Source organism: Cervus canadensis, chromosome 9 (assembly GCF_019320065.1).
Source record: "Cervus canadensis isolate Bull #8, Minnesota chromosome 9, ASM1932006v1, whole genome shotgun sequence".
In the NCBI taxonomy this organism is placed as follows: Eukaryota; Metazoa; Chordata; class Mammalia; order Artiodactyla; family Cervidae; genus Cervus; species Cervus canadensis.
In genome coordinates, this window is record NC_057394.1 from 77,639,743 (window position 1) to 77,652,037 (window position 12,295).

Sequence of the window (12,295 nt, forward strand, 5' to 3'; positions counted from 1 at the left end):
CCTCGAGCACTGCTTTGGGAGAGAGATGGATCTGTTACGTACTCTGACTTCATAAAGAAATCCATTCAATAAATATTTATTGAGCACCTACTTATGTGCCATGTGCTATTCTAAGTGTTTTGGACAAAACAGTGAATAACACAGACAAAACTCCTGCCTTCAAGCCTCTTGTCTTCTGATGAAGACAGACCACAAGCAACAAACATAACAGATAAATCATATAGTATATTCGGAGGTGATTAAATGCATGGATTTAAACAAGGGCAGAACAAGGTAAGAAACATAGGGAATGCTGAGGGCAGTGACTGGGCTGTTCCGTTATAAAATAATGTGGACAAGATGGCCTGAGAAGTTTGAGCAAAGACCTCGAAGAGCTGAGGGAGTGAGCAATGCAGACATTTGAGGGGGAATTTTCTAGGCACAGAGAAGAAGCAGTAAAAAGATCCTAAATAAATTCAAGAAGATTGTATGACTAGCACAGAGAGACTGAGGGGAGGAAGTGGACCAGGCCAGAGATGTAAGGGCTGGGCTGGCACACAGGCTCCGGAGGACTTGGCTTTTACTGAGTGAGCTGGGTGCCCACTGCAGGATGTGCACAGATCAGACTTCTCATTTTACAGGATATCTCTGGCCGATGTGTGGAGAATAGACTACAGGGGCAGGATGGAAACAGTGGCCCAGGGAAGAGAAGTCAGTGACTTTCATGAGATGGTAGTAGTTGGGCTGGGGACAAGCGGCCAAATTCCGGGTGTATAATGAAGGTGGGATCAACAGGTCAGAATGGGTTGTGTGAGAGAGAGAGAGGAGTCAAGCGTGACTGCTAGATTCTGGCCAGAGCAACTGGAAGGATAAACTTAGAGCCAACTGAAATGAGCTTGACGGCCTGAGGAGGATGATCTAGATTCAGGTTTGGGCTTAACTTTGATGTCTGTGAAATACCCTAGTTGGGGAGATCCTTTAGACATAGCAAATACCAAACTGAAATTCACGGGGGATGTGCATTTGGGATTTGATAACATCACTAAGAGAGTGATGCAGATGTGAAAGAGAAAAGAACTGAGGATCAAATTCTAGGGCCTCCAACATTAGGCCCTCGACATTACATCATGGAGGGAGCAAGTAAGGGAGTCAGAGAAGTCATCCAGCAAAGAGCTGGATGGAAGGGAAACCAAGAGAGGCTGGATCTCTCAAGCCAAAACACCAGGGGGTTTCCCTGGTAGTACAGTGGCTAAGACTCCACACTCCCAATGCAGAGGGCCTGGGTTCAATCCCCGGTCAGGAAACTAATCCCACATGCTTGCAACTAAGAGCTGGTGCAGCCAAATAAATAAATCATATTTTTTAAGAAGGCATACAGGAAGGAAGCTGAGTGACCTGCAGCTTCAAGTGTTAAGAGAACAAATGGGATGAGGACGGGTCACTGACTCAGCAACAAGAGGGGCATTGGTGGCCCTTACAAAGGTGCTTTTGGTGACATGGCAGGGACAAAGCCAGGCTGGAGTGGGTTTTAGAAATACTGAAAGGACAGGGAAAAGAGAGGGCAAGTAGAAACAATGCTTCCCAGGAGTTTTGCTCCAAAGTTTTGCCCACATTCTCATCCCAGTCCCATCTCAGGCACATCATAAGTGCCCAAAACACACAGAAACTCTGACAATGTGGACAGGGGATCGAGGTGAAGTAATTCTTTCTGCACTAGTGTTATCTAGGTCTCGACACTTCACACTGGTTTAGAGCTGTCAGCAACTGCAGCGGCCCCTGCTTTCCATGACGTGAGAAGGAGGAGAGAGGATGGACAGGGGTCTCATAGGAGAATGAGGGTCTTCAGATCTGCGCTGGACAGACCCTTGTGTCCAACTTCCTTTTTGAACTGGAGAGGGAAGCAAGGCCTGAGGTCACAGCTCTGTGAGTGGCAGAGCTGGGGCTGGAACCCAGAGACCCTCCTTCTGATTCATTGAATTTTGTTCTGCCATAACAAACACTGAATTCTGAGCAGTTTCTGAAGGCTGACTTTCAGTTTTTTAAGATTCATATCCATTACTGTTCTAGAAAATCATAATTTCCTAGTTCCCAGAAAGTCTAATGAAAATTCCCAAGAAACTTCTTATAGCACATCTCTTGCTAACACTTTGGTGATTTAAATGTCAGTGAATCAGAAATTGATAAAGGGAGCTTTCCTTGAAAGATAATATGAGTTCCAAGGCTGTGAATCAGAGGTGGATGGAGTTCCTGTCAGATTCCTGTCAAGAAGAAGCAAGAAGGTGTTTCACAGGCGGCAGAGACCTTGGACATGACTCATTACTGATTCTCCAAGATGTTCAGTGGCCACTGGAACAAGATTCTACAGGAAAGGAGGAGAAAAAAAACCCCTAAGATCTCAGTTTTTGCACAGCTCAGAAATGCTCAGGCACAGCTCAGCTGAAAGGCTTCATAAAAGAAAGACTCATCATGACGTGGGTGGCTGACTTTTGAGTCGCTGAAGATGGTGTTAAATATTTTATCCATTACAAATGCATTGCTTGGTGAAATCAGGCCCTTAAAATCCAGGAGCGGGGCCAGGGATGGATCTAGGAGGAAGAGGGAGAGGGCATTTAGGATGGTCAAGAGGAAAAGGTGAAGATCATTGCAGCAAATGAAAGACGATCTCATGTAGAAATTCTACTGCCGCTGCCCAGGTATACAGGGACCCCACTCAGAGATCACAGAGATCAAAGGCAGCCTCTGCCAGCTAACACTTTCTCACCACCATAGGGTGAGTGATGAGGATTCAGAGATTTATTTTGCTCCAAGTTCACAATCTCCTTTGGAAATGTCGTTATTTTTGTTCAGTCACTAAGTTGTGTCCTACTCTTTGCAACCCCATGAACTGCAGCACACCAGGCTTCCCTGTCCTTTTGAAATGAGGCTGTCCCAAAACAAGTCCCAGGACTTGAGGGACAGGGCCTTACCAGTCCAAGTCTAGGGAATGAAAGGTGGAATACTGGCACTGGGGTCAGGAAAACTGAAGTAAAGGCACAATTCCACCTCTTCCAGCTAAGTGACCTGATAGGCAAACTTCTGTAAACTTATGTATCCTCATTTGTAAAATGGGAGTGCACACAGGTATACCTCACCTCCTACTGTGAAGATCAAATAATAAATACATGTGAGTGGTTCTCGACCTTGGCAAATTAAAGTCACTGGGAAGTATCTAAAAAACACTGGTGCCTCAGCCACAGTCTTTGGACAGTGCTTTTAACCTTGGCCACATATTAGAATCACTGGGAGAACTTTTAGAAGTCCCAATGCCCAGGAACTTCCCGGTGGTCAGGTGGTTAAGAATCTACCTTCCAATGCTTCCCTGATAGCTCAGTTGGTAAAGAATCCACCTGCAATGCAAGGGACACCAGTTCAATTCCTAGGTTGGGCAGATCCTCTGGAGAAGGAATAGGCTACCCACTTCAGTCTTCTTGGGCTTCCCTTGTGGCTCAGCTGGTAAAGAATCCACCTGCAATGCGGGAGACCAGGGTTCGATCCCTGGGTTGGGAAGATCCCCTGGAGAAGGGAGTGGCTATGCACTCCAGTATTCTGGCCTGGAGAATTTCATGGACTGTATAGTCCATGGGGTCACAAAGAGTAGGACACAACTGAGTGACTTTCACTTCACTTCCAATGCAGGGGATATAGGTTTGATCCCTGGTTGTAAAACTAAGATCCCACATGCCTCAGGGCAACTAAAGCCTGCATATTGCAACTGGAGAAGGCTGCGTGTTGCAACTGAGACCAGCATAGCCCACCCGCCCCCACAAAAGCCCCAGTGCCCAGGCTTCACCCCAGGCCAGTTAAGTCAGAATCTCTGAAGGCAAGACCTAGGTAGTAATCAGATTTGATAAAGCACCCCAGAAGATCCCTAAGGGCAGCCAAGACTTAGAACCACTGATAAATGTGAAAATTCTTTATAAGTTAGTAAGTGCCAAACACATGTAAGGAATCATCACCAGTATCACCTTGATAAATTAAATACGATGACAGTGACACTGAATTAGTGGACAAGGCTTTTCAACATGCTTTCAAGAGCTTCACAAAATAAGAATGAAGTTTAACAAAGTAAGTGTGAAGAATTCAGAAGGTTTTCAAGTGCCAAGTTATTAGAAAAATTATTTTAAATAGAGTAAAATAGAAAAAACAAAAAATTAAGTAAAAAAAATATACTATTGTGATTAAAGGATACCTCTTGGACTTGACATGTACACAAGTGCCCTGCAGCTCTTTTCAAGGGCAGACAAAAAAAGAAAAATCCCTGAGCAATACCTGAGGACAAGTTACTTATTCTGTGCTTTAGTTTACTCACCTGTGAGATGAGGCTTGTAGTGGGATCTACTCACAAGGTTATGGTAAAGAATCTGCCTGCCAATGCAGGAGATGTAAGAAACTTGGGTTCGATCCCCTGGATGAGGAAATGGCACACCACTCCAGTATTCTTGCCAGGAGAATCCCTTGGACAGAGGAGCCTGGCAGTCTACAGCCCATGGGGTTGAAAAGAGTCAGACATGACTGAGGGTCTGAGCACTGAGCAGCGAGCACATGATAGAGATTAAATAAAAGAATGCATGGAAGGAGCTTAGTGCGGGGCCTGGCAGTAAGTGTTCTGGTTAGAATGCCCCAGGACCAGTCAGAGGCCACATCTACTTTAGACCATGAGCTGGTCTCTGGGGAATGGTCCATGTGAAGAGACTGGCTCCCAGGTCAAACCTAAATCAGCCGATCTCCTGGAGTCCATCCAGCGCCAGGACATACATCCTCTGGTTGGCCCAGACAAAATGACTCCCACGCGAAGAGCACCGGCTCATCAGATTCCTACTCCAAAGACCCCAGATCAGTCTGGTCAAGTCCACGCCCAGACTGCCGTGCATCTGGGCCTGGAAGAGGGACAGGTGAATAGGGACTGGGGTTCTCCTTTCTCTGAATCTACTTGATCAAAGGCCAGCTTCTGGAAAAATCCAAAGGCCTTCAAGTACTGGGTCTTCCTCTTGCCATTGCTGACAGTTGTTATATCAAGCGTGCCTTTTGAATTCTTAAAATATTCCAAATCCTACTTCATACAAATGCCCTCAAGACCACTGTTTTATGTCGACACCACCGTATATTTAATATCATGTAGCACCTTAGGGCCGCTCAGATGGTATGGCCTGAGATTGCCTGAAGCGGATTTTGCTTTTATTTCAACCCAACAAATACAAATATGGATCAAGCTCTGGGTGTGAGTGAAGGCTGGGATAGGCCTGCCCACCCTCCCTCTGCCTCCCCGGCAGCCGAGAGTGAGGCTTATAAAATTCAGCAGTGGGAGGATGTCCCATTTTGAGCTGCACTGGGAGTTATTATTCAAGTGTGGGATGCCTGCTGCAATGTAGAAATTCTAAAGGTGGGAGACAGCCAAGGGTCTGACACAATAAAAGCGAACATGGCAAACTTCGGCGAAGTGCAAGCAGTACCTATGACTAGAGCAGTGGGCTCATGGTTGGAGCTTGAAATGACAGCTTTGATAGAATCGTAGTAGTTCAGCTAGAAATGAAAAAAAGAAAAGAAATGTTAATTAGAGGATCACACACCAGGTCAAGTATGAGTCTATAACGGTATCTAAGGTATTCATTCTATCGACACACATTTCAAGAGGGAGAAAGGAACCTCTTGCTCACAGGACAGGTGCGTCTTTACAAAACCACATTTGAGTGTGGGCGGCGTGGTGGGTGACAAGCTCGCAGGGCGCTCACTTGCCTTTATACTCGCTCAAGACTAGTACAGTTCAGTTCAGTTCAGTTGCTCAGTCCTGTCTGACTCTTTGCAACCCCATGAATCGCAGCATGCCAGGCCTCCCTGTCCATCACCAACTCCCAGAGTTTACTCAAACTCATGCCCATCGAGTCGGTGATGCCATTCAGCCATCTCATCCTCTGTCGTCCCCTTCTCCTCCTGCCCCCAACCACTCCCAGCATCAGGGTCTTTTCCAACGAGTCAACTCTTCGCATAAGGTGGCCAAAGTATTGGAGTTTCAGCTTCAGCATCAGTCCTTCCAATGAACATTCAGGCAGGACTGATCTCTTTTAGGATGGACTGGTTGGATCTCCTTGCAGTCCAAGGGACTCTCAAGAGTCTTCTCCAACACCACAGTTCAAAAGCATCAACTTTTTGGTGCTCAGCTTTCTTCACAGTCCAACTCTCACATCCATACATGACCACTGGAAAAACCATAGCCCTGACCAGATGGACCTTTGTTGGCAAAGTAATGTCTCTGCTTTTTAATATGCTATCTAGGTTGGTCATCACTTTCCTTCAAAGAAATAAGCGTCTTTTAATTTCATGGCTGCAGTCACTATCTGCAGTGATTTTGGAGCCCCCCAAAATAAAGTCTGACACTGTTCCCACTGTCTCCCCATCTATTTCCCATGAGGTGATGGGACCAGATGCCATGATCTTAGTTTTCTGAATATTAAGCTTTAAGCCAACTTTTTCACTCCCTCTTTACAGGAACAAGCAATTCCTGCATATCCTGTCTGATAGACTGTGCCCAAGTTTCTACTACCTCATTTAGATATTTCCAAGAAAATCAGAATGCTCCCTGCATAGCCGCAGGGGTTTCATAGAGACAGCAGCATATTCTTCACTGTAAATCAGATTTGAGTTGGAAGCTATGCTGTGTCCTACTGGGAAGGGTAATGACCTCTTTCCTCAGCCTTTGGAAATGAAGCACTGGGCTCAGTGGCAGGTGCTCTGAGGATGGGGAGGACCCTGAATGGGGGGTTGGGGTGGGGAGGGTGGGGCCACTCTTGCTGGGGGGCAAGGAAACAGGTTGGGAGGGATTTGAGGAGTTCCTCTCCTCTTAGGCCACCTTCTCCACCTGCAGAAGTCCTACTAAGGGCAAAGTATTAGTCACTCAGTTGTGTCCGACTCTTTACCATCCCATGGACTATAGCCCTCTGGGCTCCTCTGTCCATGGAATTCTCCAGGCAAGAATACTGGAGTGGGTAGCCATTCCCTTCTTCGGGGGATCTTCCTGATCCAGGGATCGAACCCAGGTCCCCTGAATTGTAGGCACATTCTGTACCACTGAGCCACCAGGAAAGCCCTCAGGTAAACGGTACCTCAAACAAATTGAAGGAAAAAAGAACCTGGTTCCAACTGCTTTCGAGAAACACATTGAATTACACTACAACTTTGCGTGTGCTTGTTCAGTCAGATTACTGTTTTCTTTTTTGTACCTAGCTTTCTTAATTCACATTTCCTTTCTACTGTGGGTTGGTGTTCTAGTTTCTTCTCTTTGTGTTTGCAACTTTGTTGGTTTAATCTTTTAGACAAGATTTTCCAGGTCCAATTTTTCTTCCCCTTTAATTTTCCTTTTCACTTAGCACATGTTTGATTCTTTTCCATTCACCTAATAACATTCCCTACCTTTCTTTTCTTGCATCAGTCTTCTTTATTAGACATCTTCACTACCTAGTTTCAACCTGATGTGTTTATAAAGAGACGAGGGATCTTTATCCTCCCCCAGTGGAGGATCCCCATCAATCCCGAAGGACCACTGCTCTCTCTTCTGCATGTCCACTCTGTGCTTGGCTTCTGGGCTTTTTCTTTTTTTTCAATTTAAAGTGTATAATTTAATGTTTTGTTAGTATATTCAGAGTTGTGCACCATCACCATTTTCAATATTAAAATGTTTTCATCACTTCAAAAAGAAATGCCAGAATGGACTTCCCTGAAGGTCCAGTGGCTCATAATCTGCCTGCCAATGCAGGGTATCTGGGTTTGACCCCTGCTGGGCAACTAAGCCTGTGTACCACAACTACTGAAGCCCACACCCTAGAGCCCGTGCTCTGCAACAAGAGAAGCCACCGCAATGAGAAGCCCACGCACCACAATGAAGAGTAGCCCCGTTTGCAGCAACTAGAGGAAGCCTGTGTGCAGCAATGAAGACCCAGGCAAAAAAGTTTAAAAAAAAAGAAAAAGAAACACCCTTAACATTAACGGTCACTCCCTATTTTCCCACTATTTCCTCATCCCTATTCTTGTCTGGAGAATTCCATGGACAGAGGAGTCTGGTGGGCGACGGTCCATGGGGTCGCAAAGAGTCAGACAAGACTGAAGCGACTTAGCAGCAGCAGGCAACCACTAATTTGCTTTTCTGTCCCCATGGATTTTCCTTTTCTGGACATTTAATATAAATGCAATCATATAATTTGGGATCTTTCTGACTTGGTATAATGTTCTGAATGTCATTCATGTTACAGCTTGTATCACGACTTCATTCCTCTTATGGTCAAATAATATTTCCTTGTACGGACATACCAGATTTTGTTTATCTGTTCACCAGTTGATGGACATTTGGATTGTTTCTACTTTTTGATTACTGTGAATAATGCTGTGAACATTCAGGAACAAGTTTTTGTGTGGACACATTCTTCATTTTTCTTGGTTAGACTGGGCTGTCTTAACATAAAGGACAAAGTCTTGCTTTTTTACACACTTGGGAAACACTAACTTTGCTTCTCAGAGCCAGGAGAAATCTCAGGGAACAACTCTCAAGTCTATAGTCACACTGTGGGTCCTCAGACACTTGAGCCATTTGGGTGAGTCTCACTCCAACAAGATGAAGGAGAACAGCCTACTGTCTTCAGACCCATAGGGTATCTTGGGTGGAAACTCCCAGAACAAACATGCAAGCAAGTTCAAATTGATGATTTTCACCCACTTCTAAAAACCATTCTTTGTGCCATTCTGGGTATATCATGTGACATTTATTTTTGTTTTTAGCTAAGTTAATAAAGTTACCTCAGGACCAGTGATGACTTATTAAAGAATACACATTCTATTATTTGATTGCTTGTGTGACATCCCTGGAGAAAGACGTAGGGTGGCACATTACAAGTTACTTTTGCTTCTTCTTTTTACCTGAGTAACCCAGTCCCCGTGCACTTGCCAGTGGATATAGTTTACATTTTGAGAGTTCACAGCATTATTAAGGTTAATGTTTAGCATGTTCTCAACTTCAGGCAGCTTCTTCCAAGTTCTAAGGAGAAAACAAAAATCTCAAAAGAATAGGAATGAATGTTCCCCCTCATTCTATTATGATTTCAAGCAAATGGACTGCCCTAGAGCCTCAGTTTCTTCATATGCAGAATGGGAATCATGAGCAGACTCCACACAAAGTTTACACTGTTGAACAAAGTGTGTATAAATAAATTTTAGATCCTTAAAAATATAAAAAGAATGAATGTCCCTCCCATGTCCTGCTGACTCCATCCAGGAGCTTTTTCATAGGCTAGCCTTCTGATCAGGAATGACCCTTCTCTCCTTGGCTCATAAATTCTTCTCATTCACTGTGACCTCAATAACTCCTTCATGGGAAACTCTCTCTAGGCCAGACCATTTGATCGCTCCATTTTCTGGATTCCAGGAGAGTTGAGCATGGAAGTGATGCTTGATGTGTGCTGCTCTTATTTTCTCATCCGTGTATGTACAATTCAGGATGCTTCCTTAGGAGCCCCACTAGGCTCAGTAGAGAGCAGGGACTTCATTGGGTACCTCTGTGTGTTCTAGTCAGGATTTGAACAGCTTTTAAGAAGATACTGAGGTCAAGGTCCATCTCAAAAAGAAGTGGGCCTTGCTCATCTTCCCATCATATATGGGAAGAACTTAGTGGTGGTATCAGTGGTCTCATATGTTACAAGAGCTCTGTGATCATTGGTTAATTCAAACGAATGCTCTGAGGGACATACCATCCTTCCTGCAGCCAAAGCAGCTGGTATAACAGGAATGATTAACTGTGGAGGACCCATGATTGTCTACCTAACAGACACTCTCTTCCCTTTCCTCTGCCAACAAAACCATGGTAGAGGGCTTCCTTGGTGGCTCAGTGGTAAAGAATCCACTTGCCAATGCAGGAGACATGGTTCAATCCCTGGTCTGGGAAGATCCATATGCCATGGAGTAACTAAGCCCATGAGCCACAACTACTAAGCCCATGTGCAGCAACTAATGAAGCCCCAGTACCCTAGACACCATGCTCCACAACAAGAGGAACCACCACAATGAGAAGCCCATGCACTGCAACTAAAGAGTAGCTGAAAAAAGAGAAAGCCTGCACAGCAATGAAGACCCAGTGCAGCCAAGGAAAAAAAAAAAAAAAGCCAAGACAGAGAGCCCTTGATTTCAGGGATGTCCTGTGACTCAGTTCTGGCCAATGAGATCAGGTGAAATCAACTGAGGCGCTCTGGGGAGATATTTTGCTCCTTCATAAAACGTGAAAATAATGTGAGATAGTTTGTTTTTCTTTCTCACTTTTCCCTCTCCCCTGGATGGTATTGTTCTTTCTGATTTTAAACACAGTTGAAATGTGAGATATTTGGAGCCACAGCAGCCATTCTGAGACCATGAGGCCATGGGCTGAAGGACAAAAAGCCAGGGTACTAAAGATGGTGAAGTGATATGATGGAGACTGGAGGTGTGTGATGACACCATTGATAAGCTAAACCAGTGCAGCAATCATCTATATACTGATATTTCTTTAATGAAAGAAAGATAACTCCTTCATCCTGTTAGTTGTTTTTTATGTTTCTATAATAGCAAGCATTTATCAACTTCTTATTATGTGTCAAGCGCTTTATATATATCAACTCACTTACTCCTTTACTTTATAAGATAGTCATTATTACTATTCCCTTTTTAAGGCTCTATTATTATTCCTTCAGAGGGAGGAAACTGAGGCACAGAAAGATATTAAATAATTTGCCAAAGTCAGCAAGTGGCAGCAACAGGATTCAAGCCCAGGCAGCCTGGATTGCAGTTTGAAGCATATTTAGTGGATAACTCTACACAACAGTCTATAATTGATGTTCTCACAGTTTAACAAGCCCCAGAATTGTGGAACTATTTAGAGCTTAGAGGTGTTATTCAGATGACCTTGAAAATATTAAAGTAGATGTAACCTGGAATGGTGACCTATGTACCACTGAAAACTGTAGGCAAGATGTTTTAATACATATTGCTAGCAATTACAGAAGTGCATTGACTTTCCCAAAGCAGTACGAATCCTGTTTTTTTTCCTCTAGTGTTTTATTATTATTATAGGTTATGTCATAGTAAAGTTCTCTCAGCACTTTTTAATTGCTAGTATGACAGTATAGTTTTTCATTTAAATTGCTCATTACTTTTGAATATTTTCCAAGTATTAAACTTGAAAATTTCAGTACACTCAAAAGCTATATCTTGGACTTCCCTGGTGGTCCAGTGGTAAAGAAATCCACCTACCAGTGCAGGGGACACCGGTTCGATCCCTGGTCTGGGAAGACTGCACATGCCAAGGGGTAACTAAGACCTGTGCCATGACTACTGAGCCGGGGCTCTAGAGTCTGTGAGTCGCAACTACTGAAGCCTGCACACTCTAGAACCTGTGCCCTGCAGCAAGAGAATCCACTGCAACGGGAAGCCTGTGTACTGCAACAAAGAGGAGCCCCGACTCTCCATACCTAGAGAAAACCTGCGGGCAGCAACGAAGACCCAGTGCAGCCAAAAATAAACAAAATTTTAAAAAGCTATTTTTGGGGAATCTCTTGCAACATAGCAGTCCTATCAAAACAACAGGAGACCTTCTAAACTGGTGATCACTGAGCAGTCCCTCCCAGTTTGGTTATAATCCTTGCTGGGCTGCCTCAGGAGCGCTCAGGGGCAGTCTACGTGAACATTCACTTCCTCTCCAAATGAACTTCTGTCGGGGTTCATTCTGAACTTCTTCTTCATGTCTTGGACACATCTCTTCATCTGTCTTTGCCTGATGAAGCTCTTTATTTCTGAGTTTTCTCAAACTTTCCATCCAAGCCCCCTTATCCCCTACACTCTTAAGCCAAGAGTCAGAGAATTATAGATTGAGTAGATTTCAATCCCCACACTTCAGAGCTCCCAAGACCCATTACCCATCTGTGTTTGCTTTCAGATTACAGGCACTTTAGAAACCAATCCTGAGTACTCGATAATCTCCTTTTTGCCCATGGTACTGTCTTTCTAAGATTTATGTTACAGTTTAGATTCACTTGGCTTCTATAACAAACTCTGATCTCACTGGTTAATGGAACTTCTCTCTTTAAAAAGCCGCTATCGAAAAGCAGTTAACGAAGTCTGCTATTGTTACTTTAAGAAGTGCCTGCTCTCCAACAGTAAAGTGAATAATAAGTATGTCTCCTCAGCCTGAATGTTTCTTTGTGGTACCTTGAATATCCTGCAACTTGCTTTTACTGTCAATTAATCTTCTCTCATTTAAATTTCCCTCAAA